Raw genomic sequence first — 16778 nt, forward strand, 5'->3', positions numbered from 1 at the left:
TCTAAATATGAGGCAAAGGAGTCACAAGGTGGAGACCAGCCTGGACTGCCCAAGGAGAATGTCTCAGTACCATCCCTCCCATTCATCCAGACAACATTGCCCTTGGAAATTGATGCTCTCTTGGTTCTACCTCTTCTTTGTGGCTCATGGTCAGAACATAGGCAAAAGGCCCTTAACATGTTGAGGATGGTGTAACTTTGAGAAGCCTGAGTACTTAGGGACACCTTTCAGTTACTTAGGGTACTACCTTCTCTCTCTCCCCTACATGAAGCCATGCTTATCAACAGCACTCCCAAGTTTGCCTTGTATCATTTCCATCTCAGTGCCTGTCACTTATGCAATCTAACCTGCAAAGTCGGAATCTTTTGAACAGTGAATGCATTTTCACCCAAATTTCTCCAATAAATATAATTGAATAGCTTTAAATTACTATTCTTTAAGAATGCTATGTGAAAACTGAAAATATATATACATATATATATGCTATTAGATGAAAGAAAGAATGTTCAATAGTATTATTTGGAGAGCGAGAGGGGTGAAATTTCAAAATAAACCATTAAAAGAGAAAAATTACCAGAAAGCGCAGGACACATTATTTTGCAATGCTTTGCCTAAAGCAATCTTTACACAAGAAAATACATGTATAGTGATTTCTGCCAGGATGTGAAAAGATATGTATGTCAAAAATGTCTTTGAAATCATGTATTAATTCAAGACATTATATACATGTAGAGCATGAAAAGATTCTAGGACTAAGTCTGTGCATATTTAGGGAAAAGTAGAAGGCTTCATCACCAATTTCTCCATTCAGAAAATGGACTAGGTATTGCAGAAGAGGAAAGAATTTCGAGTACAGAAAATGATAATTTCCCATTGAGAGATACATTTTAACTTAATTTTATTAATGTATATTTTATAGCATTCCAAGACAGTTATTTTACCAAATGTTTCCATACCATAAAAATCTGTCATAAACCATTACAAAATAAATAATTTTCTGATTACTTTTGTCCTTTTATATTTTAATTAACTAAGATATCAGTAAGTACTGTATTTACCAATTGCTTTTGGTTCTAGTGATGCAATTCAAGGCTTTGTGTATGCTAAGCAAGTAACTTACTGAGTTCTAGCAACAACCTGCTGCTCTTATTTCTAACAAATAGCAGCAATTCAGCGTTATTCTCATTTATGGACTAACATCAGTGTATTATCAAGGACGTCACTGGTGAGGTGAGTAAAAGAATCAATAAGTTTTATATTGTAGACTAGTAAATAAACAAAATAAATGTATTTAAATTCACCAGACTACTTAGATGTTATCATACCAAAACTGCCACACCCATTTTACTAATGTATGTTTTAAAAAATTAAAAGCTTTTGTTTGTTTCTTTCCTTTTGTTTTCCACTCAGAAGCTTTACATTCAGAAAGAAAGGTCTGGAAAAGCCTGCACAACTTATCTATATTACAATGCAAACAAAATAGAGATACATATCTTGTTTATTTTCTCTGCTAAAACTCCCTGCATCTATATCAGAAACTTTGTATAAATACCAAAGTAGGTGAAGCTTAAATCACAAAGCAGAGAAAGGCACTTCTTCTTGTACGGATTTTATTTCCAAATGTGTAAGGATAAATATACCCGCGGGTATGTTCTCCTTTGGCTGGCATTCCTGAACCCAAATGCATTAAAGGAAATTCAGATTGTATATACAGGATAACCGCATGATCTCAGTGCTGCTATTTGGTTTGTGCATTTTTCCTCTTTGATCACTTGCTAAGCACTTTAGTGAATGAGATAAGTTATAGCCCCCCTCAATAGTAACCTTTGAAGTATGCTTTGCACATGTAGAGTTGGGGCCCAGGTATTTAACGAACTAGAAATTTCTCAGGCATGCGTCAGTATGAGTAAAGCTTTATCTTGTTTTAAAAATCCAGACACACAGAGGAAAGATGGTGTCGGAAATGTTTTTAACACAGAGATCAAAAAGTAGCATTTTATACATGTCCGCTCTCCCCTGCTTTGATGATCGGTACAGCCTTCCCAGAGTTTTCCCGTGGATGTGGAACAGCAGATGGTCTGCTCCACAGAAAGGCCAGAAGTGATAAAAATACAGTCATATTCAACAGAAAAGAGGGTTTAGCTTCTCATCTTTGCTAAAGGATTGTCTATATGAGCATATCCAGCAAAACTACTCACATAATTTGTGTGTGTTCTATAGAGCAATGCCTTTCAAACTGCCTTTCGGCAGTTTTATGTTCACATATTTAAAAAAAATTATGTCAACTCTAATATAAGATACAATGATTCTAGATCGAGATTATACATTATTTTATGTAAGAAAATGTCAGTTTGCCTGAAAAATAAACATAAGCAATTTTTGATGAAGAACACAAATTTCAATGCACACATAGCAAGTATATATTGTGTGTGTTTGTATGTGTGTGTGTGTGTGTGTGTGTGTGTGCATGTTATATTACTATGGTTAGATTTTAAATAAAAGTAAGGGGCCAGGCATGTTTGCTCATACCCTTAGTCCTAACATTTGACAGGCAGAGGCAAGCAGATCTCTCAGTTCAAGGTCAGACTGGAATATCCTGTGAAGAGACAGCCAGGACTATGTAGAGAGACCCTGCCTCAGAAAAAGGGGGGTATTTTCTAATTTATAACTAAGAGTGAAAATCAAGCCTGAGAGAAAAGAAAAGGGTTGTAGTTTTATTTTAGAATAAATAAGCTAGCTAAACAATTTAATAACTATCTGTAATCAGAAAGCAAATTTGTGCACCCTTCAAAACTTCCCTTACTAAAGGTGTCTAGTATTATCAGATTTTTGGAGAGTAATCAGCCCAGTGCTAACCATTGAAAGTCCATTCTTGGATATCTCAACTTCTAGAGCTGCCAAGAATAGTCTCTTGAGGGCTCATAGTCAAGCCCTTCTAGAGTAGACCATACATACTGGCTATTAGGATGACATTCCACGTCTTGGTTTTTCAACAAGGACAGCTATTGTTGAATATTTTAATATCAGTTACCTTTAGGATGACTTGAGTAACATAGGACTAATTAACTTCTCCCAGATGAATTACTCATTCAGCTTTTCCTAGGTGATGTACAAATCCAACTTATCCTATGTTGTCCTCCTCTCTGCCTTTCCAAGAATATAGTTCTGAAGGAAGCAGTGTGAAATGATACATATCTCCCCCAGAATTACAACAGAACAGATACATAAGACTGATATACGTTTATGCTAGAACTGGTTGCTATGTGATTTTAGTAAAAGAAGAATTCTGTTTTTCATTCATATTTCTAAAACTTTAAGTCAGATAGCTACTGAAATCATTATACTACTTTATATCTCTGTTCTTCAAGTCCATATGATTTCTCTCTGGAACTAGCAAACAATTCATGATGACATGTGCTTTGGTGGATCTCACTGCTGTTTTCTCTCATTGGTTCCTAATTTGGATTGCTTAACTGTCCTTCACTGTCCTTCACTTTGTCAGCTTTAAATTGTAATAAATTAACTTTAGGAAACTAATATTTGTCCCTTGTTTATATTTGATATATGTAGTTACAGGTCACATCTTTGCTATATATAAAACTGATAGATGCAATAGACTTTCTACGTGAAATAATCAAATAACACTAAACAATCTAGGGAATACATACAGCACTTTTGCATGAGCGCATGTGTATTTGTGTGTAGGCATGTGTGTGTGTGTGAGAGAGAGAGAGAGAGAAAGAGATAGAGAGAAAGTGAGTGAGAGTGAGAGAGAGAGAGACAGAGAAAGAGACAGAAAGAGAGAGAATTTATTCCAAGTTAGTCATCACCAAAAATACATGTACGCCATCACACGCAAAGTGCTTATGACTAGAAATTAGTATTTGGAAAGCATATTTTTGGCTCAAGAGAGTTCAAGAGATACATGTGTAAACTTCCCTCCAAAATCAGAAATGTCATGCAAAACCAATAATTATCCATCTCCTCTTACTTAAGCCTGATATTTCAAAGCCATCTGCATCCTGTTTTACATTTCTTAGATTTTACCCATTATTTTTTGATAATTATTATAGCATTGGTCCAGTTGTCCTGCTCTTACTCATTCTTCTTCTGCAAAGACAAAAGTCTGCCATTTCCTTCAGGAAGTCTGTTTGTAACTACAAAGAAGCAAGCAGTCCCACTCTTCTCAGTTTCACAAGGCCTGTTTTATAAATGCCTCACTTGGCTAATCAACACTAGTTAAAGTTAATTATATTTTCACTTTGTCCACATCTCTTTTACCTCTGATTTCCTTAGGAGAAACACCTCCCCTCCATTCCCGAATCTTTACAATCAACAAGGGTCCTCACACACATACCAAAACTAATTCACATAAACATGCTTCTTAACTATTCCTTTTTTTTTATTTGATTATAGAGACCATACTTTTAATTTCTTTTTTTTTATTTTCCAGTTTAAATTTAGATAAGAAGCAAGGTTGCTTCACAAGTCAGTTCCAGGTCCCTCTCCCTTTCCCTCCCCTCCTCCCGTGCCCTCCCCCAACCCCCCATTATCCCCTCATTTCCCCAGGGAGGGTGAGGCCCTCCATGGTGGTGTCCATAGTCTGTCATTTCATATAGGGCAGGGCCCAGACCCTTCCCCAAGAGTTCAGGGTGAGAGTGCACCTCACATTGTTGGATGGGAGTCCAAAGTCCGTGTGTATACTCGGGATGGGTACTGATCTGCTGCCCAAGGCTCAATAGATTACCTAGGCCTCCTCACTGACACTCACATTCAGGGGTTCTTGATCAGTCCCATGCTGGATTCCCAGGCTGATGCCTGGGATTCAAGAGTTAACCTTTGTCAGGTCAGCTGTTTCTGGGGGTTAAACCAGCCCAGTCTTAATCCCTTTGGTCATCAGTCCTCCCTCTCTGTTACTGGCTTTCTTGAGTTCAGCTCAGTACTTAACCAAGGGAGTCTGCCTCTTCTTCGATCAGCCACTAAATGAAGTTTCTGTTTCCCAGACTCTCTGGCCATGGGATAGTAAGCTGGCACTCCCCAGATCTATGTCTAAAATCCATATATGAGAGAGTGCATCTATTCTTCCTCCAACACTTGGCTGCAGTTTTTTTTTCCTGTCAGTGCCATTGTTTGAAACCCTTCAAATATCAATAAGAATGTTCACCCTTCTTTTTCTCTACCATAGATTGTGATTAAATTCAAGGTCATATGTCTCCATTGCTTTCATTATAATCTCAGATTATCCTTTCTTTTGATTATCATGTCTAAACGTCAGTTTAAATCTACAAAAACAGATATATTGAAATCTGTTACGTAGTTGCTAAAGCATTATATTGGGACAGAGTGCAAAGACACAAAGAGACACCAATACTTCCAAAATTTGTTTTCTGAAGCTTTGTTTGAATAAACACATAGAAAAACATATTTTGAGAATATTCTAAATTTTTCTCAAACTCAATTAAAAGCCCAATTTTTTGATCCCCTGATACAACTTCTATAACTTGAGCATTTTTGAACGCATAGGTTTTTTTTTCATAATGATGAAAACTTACGTATCAGTTTCTTAAAAGGAACAGAAAAATAGATTTAAACATTTGAATGAAAAGGATGTTAACATTATTAAGCTTTTCCTAGGAAATGTGAGTACAACAGTTCTTTTATTACCTTGGAATTTCATAATTGCGTAGTGTTGCAACATATTTCTTGTACCTTTGTAAACTTAAGGTGTATAGTTTCATTTTGGAATCATGTGGATTCAATTTAAAATGTCTTAGTTCACTTTAGTTCATCACTTCATCAATAGACAAGTTCCTAAGTTGAATTTACAAAGCAAAGTTTGTGCAGACATCCGGTTTAACTTGCCCCAAGGAATCTATTACATGTTTCTTTTTGATGTGGCGCAAAATGATTTTTTTTTAGAAAGCATGGAATAAGGAAATGCTGATCCTTTCAGGAAGTTTCCAGCAGATGTCAGTTACAGATCAATTAGGGAGTTTCAGGGTGCAAACACTTTGAGTTCATTAGAAAGAAGAAAGAAAATAGTGATAGAGGGAGCACACTGAATTCAGCTGGAAATTGAATAACAAAAGAGCTCAGGGACCCTTAGCCAGCCTGACATCAATTTACTGATGCTGCCCTGGGGCCCTTGCTGCCTTCTTAAACTGCTATCCACTCTTTCAAGATTTAGACAATCTTGTGAAATAAGGCAATCCTAGGTTTTATGGTGCTTTTTCTTTGGTCTCCTGCCAATAGGTAACCCTTAATTACATGAGAGCAAAGGGACATCACCTGCAATACAACATATCAGGAACCAGAAAATCATTTCTATAATTACTTATCACTCCTTCTGAATATATACAACATTTTGGCTTATTCCCATGAAATACAAGTACATGTAAGCCCACTCATTCAAATTTATTTAAACTTCAATTGTCCCAATAAGATAAGCATATCTTGTTCCGTTTAAGGTATCTGTTGTAATTTCTCTCACTATTAATACCTACATGTCTGGTCCAATAAAGTATTGTTTACAAAGCATGGCAAAGACATAGAAGATTGAACACCAATTTTAAACAATATTTTAATGAGATTTTATGTTATCTACTTTCCATCCCTTTTTAAATGTTTCTGTTTCTTTGAGATCCATGAAACCACATATGTTAAGACGGCATCTTTATCCATCATTGTTCTGATATTTGAGGCTCTTCCTTTGTTTAAAATGCAAGGGAATTTCTGTGCATAGTTATTTTGAATATGTTTTTCTCTTTTCACATAAAGACCAATTAGAATATTAGAATAATGTTTCATTTTCTTGGCCTAATATATAGATTGAACAATTATTGGATTATAGTTACCAGATATAAATGTGCTATCGACATCGGATATTTTGGATGTTTCTGTATTTTGGGAATGATGATTTTCTTAATCTTCCCCTCATTTTAAAAATCAAACGTTATTTTTTATTCTTGTAACATTATTCCATGATTTAGAAAGACATTAATTATTCTCTCTTTGTATTCTTTAATGTGTGTGTGCATGTGCATATATGTGTCTGTGAACATGAGTGTGTGTGTGTGTGTGTGTGTGTGTGTGTGTATACCTAAAGAGAGGAATACAATATGTTCCTATCTACATTCTTCTTGCATTTTACTTTTGTCTGAACCAGAACTGATCCACAGCAAATATTTGTTTGATTTTCTCTTCCTGTTTTGTGATCTTCTATAATCACTGAAAAATTGCATCATGTAACAAAAATGCTCATGGTTTTAACAAAAAAATCTTTATGATATCACAGCATTTATTGTCATTATTTTTATGAATTAGAATTTAGTCTTTTAGATTGTCATTATTATCTTGTTCACTGTCTGGATATAGTTTAGATCATTACAACATAGACTTTTATATGTCATTGCTACAAAAAGAAGTTTGAACTTCATTTAAAATGAAAAGAAGATTCTGTTTAATGAGTCCTTGGTACATCACAAGGAGATCTTTTGAATCTCCTTCAAGTTATAGTTCATGGATCTCAGACTTTTCTGTCAATGTTGAACTGAGGAGTGGTTTTCTGAAAAAAGACAGGCTGAAGGATGGTTGTTCTCATGATACACTGCTTGGAAAGAAGACAATCTTCATTTATCTCAAAGATTGATGTCATTGTCAACTGCAAAAAAATGAATTACTAAGAACAAAAGTATCAAAAAAAAATAACTCAGTGTCTAATGGCTTATTGACAAGTGAAAAATGACCAGAGTTTTCTAATATGTTTAAACTTCTTCAATCAAATTAAGAATACTTAAATGTAAATATTTCATGAAAATATTTTGTTATATTAATAATAACAGAGGAGGTAGCTACAAATATATTGACAGGAAGAGGAAGCTGTTTTATATCCTCCTTGTAGTTAAGTATCACCCATACTAGATAGGGAGGGAACCAGAGATACTCCTGCTGTTTTTGGTAGTGTGTCTCCTGATAGGTGGATGTCTTGTGTCCTTCAGCATCCTTACAATGATAGGACCCCTATGTGTTTTCAGCATCCTCTGAGCCACAGTTGTGCACTTCATAAGCTATCAGAAATTAGGATGGCTGGTAGTTTTCATACTTTCTAGAGAAAAATCATACTCCGCAAGTGGTCACCTTGATATTAAGCACCAGTTACTGAATGTGTTGGTTAGACCACATGAACTCATTCCAATGATAATATCGTTCCTTATTCTTTTCTATTTCACTTCTGCTTTCTTAAAAATAAAATAAAATGTGTACTCAGCCAAAAAAATTCCAGAATGTTTCTTGAGCACACACTTAATTAAAAAAAATTCTAGGGACTGTATTCAAAATGCAAGTAAATTCTGGAAATATTTTTGGCTCACCTTTTTTTCATGTATTAAAAGTTTCCAATTTGACAATTTTTAACTGGACTAAATAAACTTTCACTTTTTCTGAAATAAATATTAAATATTGAATAAAAACTAGAAAACATTACAGCTGCATGTGAGGATATTTATGTAGTATGATTCTGTTTCATAAGATTCTCAGTGCTAAAGTCTGTTATGTATACAATGCATGTGTTTTCCCTTTAGATGGTTCAACATATAGGACAATCCATCAGTGTAATCCACCATATAAACAAGCTGAGAAACATAAATCACATGATCATCTCACTAGATGCCGAAAAAGTCTTTGACAAAATCCAAAACCCCTTCATGATAAAAGTCTTAGAGAGATCGAAGATAACAGGAACATGCCTAAACATAATAAAATCTATATATAGCAAACCAAGAACCAACATCAAACTAAATGGACAGAAACTCAATGAAATTCCTCTAAAATCAAGAACAAGACAAGGCTTTCCATGCTCTCCATACCTCATCAGTATTTTTGAACTTCTAGCCAGAGCAATAAGACCACAAAAAGAGATCAAGGGGATACAAATTGGAAAGGAAGAGGTCAAACTTTCACTCTTTTTCTTTTTCTGTATGTTTGTTTCATTTTGATTTTCTTCCCAATGCTCTATGTCTATTTTATTTACTTAATTTTGAATTTTGGTCATGTTTCCCTCAATCTTTTCCTTTTATTCCTTTTTTGACCTCCTATCTGTATCTTTGTTTGCCTTCAACAGTTTTGTTTCTTCTTTCATGTCATTTATACATACATAGCATAGGTTTATGTGTATAACTTGGATCCACAGACAGAAAACTTGGATCCACGGGTTACAGATAACATCTGTTTCTCATTCATACCCTATGTTGTTCATCTAATAGATTATTGCCAGTTGTGAGTGTCATGACTGTGTCCAGTTTTCTGAGTGAGTATACATGTAGGCACATTGCATAAGTTAACTCTGAATAATCTATACTGATAGTGCTACATGAGCATAAACACTCAGCATCTATGTTATGTTTGCCTAAGACCATTAGGTAAGCACAGGAAGACAGCTATGACATGTAGAGGATCTCTATTTAGTGCTGATTTATATCCAGATTTGTCAGTTTACATTCTCCCTGTCACTAAATAAAGATTCCCTTTTCTTGATATCATGACCACCTTTAGTTTTTATTTGCCTTAATGACTGTCATTCTGCCCTGAGTTAGATGGAATCTTAATATATTTTCATTTGCATTTCTCTGGTGGCTGAAGGAGTTGCTTTTTTTTCAGTACATTATTGACATTTTATCTCCGAGAACTGTTAGTTCATTCATTATTCCATTTATTGACTGGGTTGATTTGTTGGTATTAGCTTACTTAATGACTTCATTATGCATTCTAGGTATTAATTCTGTCACATATGGAGCTAGTGGAAGCTCTTCTCCCATCTTTCAGATTTCATCTTTGCTTGCTTATTTCCTTCGCTGCATGTAAGTATTTTGTTGTCTTGTTTACTTTTTTTAAATTCAATGCAACACCACTTTTAAATTAGAATGATTTAATTGAGGAGACTGGCCACTCAATTTAAATACATTCTTTTTTATTTACAGTATTTAAATTGTGTTAGCATATAACTGTATCTTATTAAGAGGAGGATTAATGGTCATTGCATTACACAGCAGGCATTCAAAAGTATGTCCTTCTTTTGTAGTGATTTCACATACACTTCTGAGAAAGTTCCTTTTGCTCACATCATTCCTGCAGTTCTCTGTTTTATTGCAGGTACTTATCATTTGTCACCATAAACTAGGTACCCTGATTCTGTGACTTTTATCAGATACATTGTGGAACAGTGAGTCTGGGGATTTTTGTCTGGTGTCTAATCATTATATCACCATAAACATTCTTATCATCTCTCTTTCTACATAAACAACAAAATATCACATGTTATATTTTTGAGGAATAAGGAGTGTATATTGCATAATCATTAATGGAAAGCTGGGGAATTATAAGTGGGAAAAATTGGATAGAAGTCAGGGCATAATGTCAGTAAATGCAAAAAGAATGATGATTATGATCAACATAGTTAAGGCTATCAATCAACTGTCATAATAAAACACACTGTTTTGTATAATTAATATATCAAAATGCATTAAAGTATGTAAAGGAATTATCAATAAGTGAATGGTCAATGGCATTACATAAAATCATACTTTTATTAGAAGCATAGCAACAAGATTGTTAAATTTCTAGAATGATACTCAAATTTCTGCCTTCAACTTGCTATGTGGTGTTGTGAAAGCAGTCATTTCAGTGTTAAGGATACTCTCTTTCATTTTTCCTCTTCAAGGTAACTTCAGTGTGTTTGCTAATTAATAGTTTATGTTTTGTTCTTTTCTAATTAATTACTTACAGATTGTTACTTCACACTGACTTGTTCTTGTCCTTTAGCAAGAATCATGATGAACACAGGCTTTAGTAGTCAGTTTGTCACAGTAAAATGGCCATAAAAACCCTAATTCTTTCCTCTGCTTTACCCAGGTAATTTAAGGGGTGTAAATGAAGTTTTCAGAAATATGCCTGCAAATATTCTGTAGAAGATTTCTGAAGATATACTTACAGACACTCATTCTGCTGATAAATTAGAATTTCTAAAATTAACTCTAAGAATAGCTGTGGCACAAACTGTTTAGCTTGAACCACAAAGCTCTGATAAATGTTGATGGGAATGGCCGTCCTCTTTATTTCAAGTTAATCAGAGAGCGATGCAATGCACTTACTCAGCACTGAGAACTGACATACCAATGATGGAATATAGCGTTCTATGCAAATTCCCATCTATTACTCAATCATACTTTGCAGACGGTGACAGTGAAGATCGATGTTCTTCCTGGCTGTGCCTTTTGTAGTTTGATAGCGTGCATGGTGCTGAAGGACAGTTCTTGCTAGATTTGTATGTTCAGTTTAGAGAATATTCTCCTCCCCCTTTCTTCCCTTTATCTGCTTGTCTCTCCTCTATACTATCTACTCTTTCCCCTGTTGCTCTCATTTTTCCTCCCCTGACTTCCCCTGCTCTTTGCCTCTCCTCTCTCCCCTCCTATTCTATGTTCTCCTTTCTTTGCATTTATTTCTCTTTTCAATTTCGCCACAAGTCCTTTCAAGAAAAATGATAAGAATTGTCCAGTAGAGCATTCATGATAGTTATTAGTATTTTGAATAAAAGTAACTACGTATCTTTTGACCTCAGACACTTTATAAGTATGAGAACCCATGTGGAGCTATCTATCTCCTCTTACACATTAAGAACAAGGCTTGCATTTTACATCAACCACTTCCCTGCAGACTATTATTAAGATGTAAGGAAAGAACCAGCATAAGCTTCTGAGCTGGACATTTGAACTAAGTGTCCCCCAGACACAGGTATGCTCTGTTACTTTCTAAGCATTTTCCATTATCAGACTTTTATTTAGTAAAACTGAAGATCAAATATTTTCATGATGCTTGAAACTTTAGTGTACATAGATTTTAAACATCATTAACTTGAATAGCAATATGTCTGGTAATTATCAATACCATTGTTCACATTCTCTAGTTAAGGACATCTATTTATTAGTACACCAAATCATTTGGACTAGAATTCAAAAAGCCATGATTTCTTAGAGTCTGTACATATTTTTCCTTGTGGTATTCTTGTTTACTTTTACAGAGAGATTACAAAGGAAAAATCACCATGTACTTAGGTGAAGATAATAAAATTCTTATTGAACACACACACACACACACACACACACACACACACACACACACCCTTCACAGATTCCCTTTTTCCTCACAAACTCTGAGCACCTTACAGGCCATTTGTTATGAGTTAAGTATAAAGCATCAGTTTACATGGAATACTGAATTACTGTCGGTATGCTTCACCCCTAAGGCTTCCTATCATTAAACACCCTTTTGGAGAGATTTATACATCTGTATTACACATTTGCTCCTGGCAAAAAATTGGTCTACACATTCTCTGCTCAATTATTATTTGATTTTTCTTTCTAACATCTTTCCTTGAGTGAAAACATTTGCTATAGTGAATATATAGGACATCCTATGGCATAGTCTTTTTCTGGTTCCTAATTACTACCTCCTTTAGGCAATGCTGGATTTTCACAAAGGCTTTTTTTAATTTACTCTATTTTAATATTACTTTCAAGGCTACATTAACATAAAATAATAATATAAGTACATGATCATCTCACTGGAACTCGACATTTCTAACCGTGAAAATTTTATTTCTCTTTTTATTACCTACATTGTGTTTCCCTTGAGTATATTATTTGTACTACAGAATGGGAAGTAGATATTAAGCAATAAGTTTGTATAATGAGAGTCCATAGTGAAAGTGAGCAGTCTGAACAATACTTTGCAAAGAAGGATGGTGGGAATATGCACATCATGAAAATACCACACTAAAAATGATGTCTTTCCTTTCAGAGTGCCATAGGTTCAGAGGCCCCTGCCATTTTATATAAATAACTCTGCTCATCCTTAGCAATAAGATACAGTGTGAGCATTTCTTTTTAGGATTGATACAAGAAACTACATGATCCTTTCTTCCCAAATGAATAGGATGGCCACTGTCTGCCCCTAAGGTTTACTCTTTCTTGCTTTCCTGTTAGGTGAGAATGAAAGGAAAAGATCAGGGAATTAAGTTGTGATAGCATTGAGAGGCTTGCAAATCACAGCAGGCATAGTATGGAAGTTCCTCTCAAGCAGTATGAAAACTGTAGTCCTGGTTAAAGACTGTTTGAGGAACAAATTGCACTCTTCCTCATCACATTTGCCTTTGTATTAAATGTTAAGATTCACAATTAATTTATAAAAGTAAAAATAGTAGAAATTTTCTCTTATTGGCAGAACTAAGTAACAGGATAAATTAAATCTGAGGTTTAAAATAAAAATCACAGTTTCTGAGTATATTCTGAGATGTCATTATATTCTGATTACTTAATAACACAAGAAATTTGCAAACTTGATAAATACATTTATTTATATACTTATTTACAAATTAACATTCACACATACTCCAAACACTTTCCAATCAACTTTCAATTTAAATATGGGAAATAACTGAATAATTAGTAACATAACATTAAAAACCTTCACATGTTTTTAGCATTTTAATAAGAATAAAAATTTATCTTTTACACATGAAGGACAACAAATTCAAAATTTCTAGATTGCAAGAAAATATGTTTTTCCTTAACGAGAATCCAATAAGAACACAGCTGTACCGTTCAATATTAAGATAATGTTCATCCTTCCTCTTATCCTGACTATTCTCTCAACACACAATGCATGTATTCCTCATTTACTGTGCTTAGGAATTACAAAACTGCAAAATGTCAGTTCTAGAATCACAGACATTGATGTTCTTTGGAAAACCTTCTCTAAGTTCACAAGAATCTTTTTGTAATCACTTTTTATTTTAATTTTAAATAGCTTGTTTTACATGTCAATCCCAGTTCCCTCTCCCTGCCCTCCTCCCGCACTCCCCATCCCCCGCCAGCCTCCCATCCTATTGCTAATTCCTTCCACATAGGGGATATCTAGAGTCTGACATTTCCCTCAGGGTAGGGTCCAGGTCCCCTAAGAGTCCAGGCTGAGAGAGCATCCCTCTTTGTGCTATGGGCACACGGCACAAGATGACTGCTTGTATTCCAGGGATAGACACTGATCCACTGCTCAGGGCCCCATAGGTTGCCCAGGTCTTCTCAGGGACACTCACATTCGGGGGATCCAGATCAGTCCCATGCTGGCCTCCCCGCTGTCGGTCTGGGGTCCAAGAGCTCTCCCCTGTTCAGATCAGCTGTCTCTGCTGGTTTTGTCAGCCCATTCTTTGCCAATTTGCTTTAACACCAAAAGCATAAAGGGAGAGCTTCCCATCTCTAGCATAATTTAAGACTATTTCAATTTCCCTTCATTCTTTTCTTTTTTCAAAATTGAATAATGAGTGATTTTCAGCTTGCTTGATTGTCATCTTTCAAAAACATCAATCAATTTTGAAAATTCCATTTCCATTTTCTGAACTTTGAGAGTCCCATGGTTGGTTATTACAGTTATGAAACTGAAGGCAAAGGTGTAATTCTTTCTCTAGACTCAAGATAAATGACAAATGGGTGTTTATTGGGTAACAACTACAAAAAAAATATAAAGAACTGAAAGCACTTCTCTGTCATTCCTACTGGATTGACTAACCCACCAGAAAGAAAGAGGAAAGGAAAGCCACTCCTCAAGCTTCCCTCTTTCTGCTTCCCTCTACCTGAGGCCACACCCCCTTGGGTTACAAGTTCACTGCAAGACTGCTGCATGAAACCTCAGTTTGGGATCATTATTATTATCAAGAAATCACTCTAAACTTCATGGATGAGACAAAATTTGTATTATTTCTAAGAATTTTCATTAGAAACAGAAAGCAGATATTAGGTGAGAAGGTATACACTAAACCAAGTAAGACAATGATTATTGTTACTAAAGAATATTGATTAGGATATGTAAAAGGGAACCTAATTGTATAGATGTCAATAGGTTGCTGCTGTCACTATTTAAAGATGAAAACCCCCAACCTAACTGCTCAATTTTCCTGTGGTCAAGAACCGCCTAAATTATAACTGACGAAATTATTTGTGGCCATTGTATTCTATTTTTAAGTTGTTTTGGCACAGAAGAACCAATGACACAGAATTTAACCAAAGAAGATCAGATAAAATGATGTAGCTCACTGCTAATGACTCTTGTTTCTTCCCACTATTTGACCATTTATTTATAATTGAAATAAAATATTTACTTGCTTTCATTGCCTTCTTATAAATAAATACATTTTATCTGGATTTGTTATTTAATATGTATGATAAAGATGTCTCAAATTGTTCTTACTTTTTCCCTTCATCTTTGTAGTAAGAATTATGTCTGCCAATGTATTATTGTTACATGAGAAACAAGTTCACTTAGCAGAGACAGATAAATTAATTATATTCCAAGTTATGTTTTCATTGTAAAATTAAAGAAAAATATTCATGCTTGAGATAATAAATCACTAGTAAGAACAGAAGAATCAGTCCAGTTTGTACAGAAATGTAGATTTTTTATAATTATAATTTAGGACCAGCACCCTATTGACATGTAGTGCTGCTTCTTAAGCTTTTTTTTTAATTTATAGGAGTGTTTTCTAACACTTTTGTATGTGCATCATTTGTGTTACTGGTATTTGCACGGGTCAGAAGAGAGTCAGAGGTCCAGAGAGCTGGAGTTAAGTATGCTAGTGAATTTCCATGATGCTTCTTGGAAAGAAACCCAGGTCCTTTGGTAGGACAGCAAATACATCTAACATGTAAGTCATCCCTCTATGTGTCCTTTATGTGCCCCATTGAAAGCTGGAGTACAAGTACTGAACTTACAAATTATTTTCTCAATTGATAGCTCATAGATCAAGATGCATTCTTATTTTTTGGTCATAATAACGTCTTCTCTTTTACATATGAAACAAATAGTCAAACATCTGTGCTCTTTCCATTATCATTGTTTTTAATTGGTACATATTCACAGCACATAATGTTGAACCTCATCTAAGCAATTTAAGCTTATCATGTTCTCTGCCCATCTTCACTTCAGTTTACTTCTCTTCCTCTCATTTCTCTTCCTTCTCTTAAGTCAGCCTTTCCCATTACTGCACCTGCTGTTTCCCTCTCCCAAAATTGTTTTGCCCCTTCTCTCATTTCTCTCCTTCATTTCACTTTTTCTCTCTCTTCCTCTCTCCTTCACACATATAAAACAAATATACAAGATTATAGCTATATTGCATTGTAATGTTATATATAAAACTAGAAAACACAAATTAAAATAAACGCAATATTTTAGTTCTTCCATTTGTCTTATTATTGTTAATATGATGATCTTCATAGCAAATGATACAACCTTACATTTCTCTGTGGCTATTAAAACTCTCTCTCTCTCTCTCTCTCTCTCTCCCTCTATCTCTCTCCCTCTCTATCTCCCTCTCTCTTTGCGTGTGTGTCCATTCCTCTGTTGGAAGACACTCAGGCAAATTAGATAATTTGTCTATTTTAAATAGTGCGACAGTAAACACAGATTGTAGAAATTGTGGTATGTGGCCTTACAGTTCTCTAGGCAGATATGCAGACATGGTAGATCTGGGTTAAGTAGTAATTATACATTTAGAAATGAAGAACTTCCTTGCTGACCCTCCAATGAACTCAGAAAGTTTATGTCCCCACAGCATTTCATAAGTTTTCCTTTCACCTTCATGCCTGCAGTTATTTAGTGTTGTTTGTTTTATTAAGAATGTTCATTCTGCTTTGGATATTATGGAATCTTAATTCAGTTTTAATCTATTTTCTAAAATG

The sequence above is a fragment of the Mesocricetus auratus genome, unplaced genomic scaffold, assembly GCF_017639785.1.
Source record: "Mesocricetus auratus isolate SY011 unplaced genomic scaffold, BCM_Maur_2.0 Super-Scaffold_100011, whole genome shotgun sequence".
NCBI classification, from domain to species: Eukaryota; Metazoa; Chordata; class Mammalia; order Rodentia; family Cricetidae; genus Mesocricetus; species Mesocricetus auratus.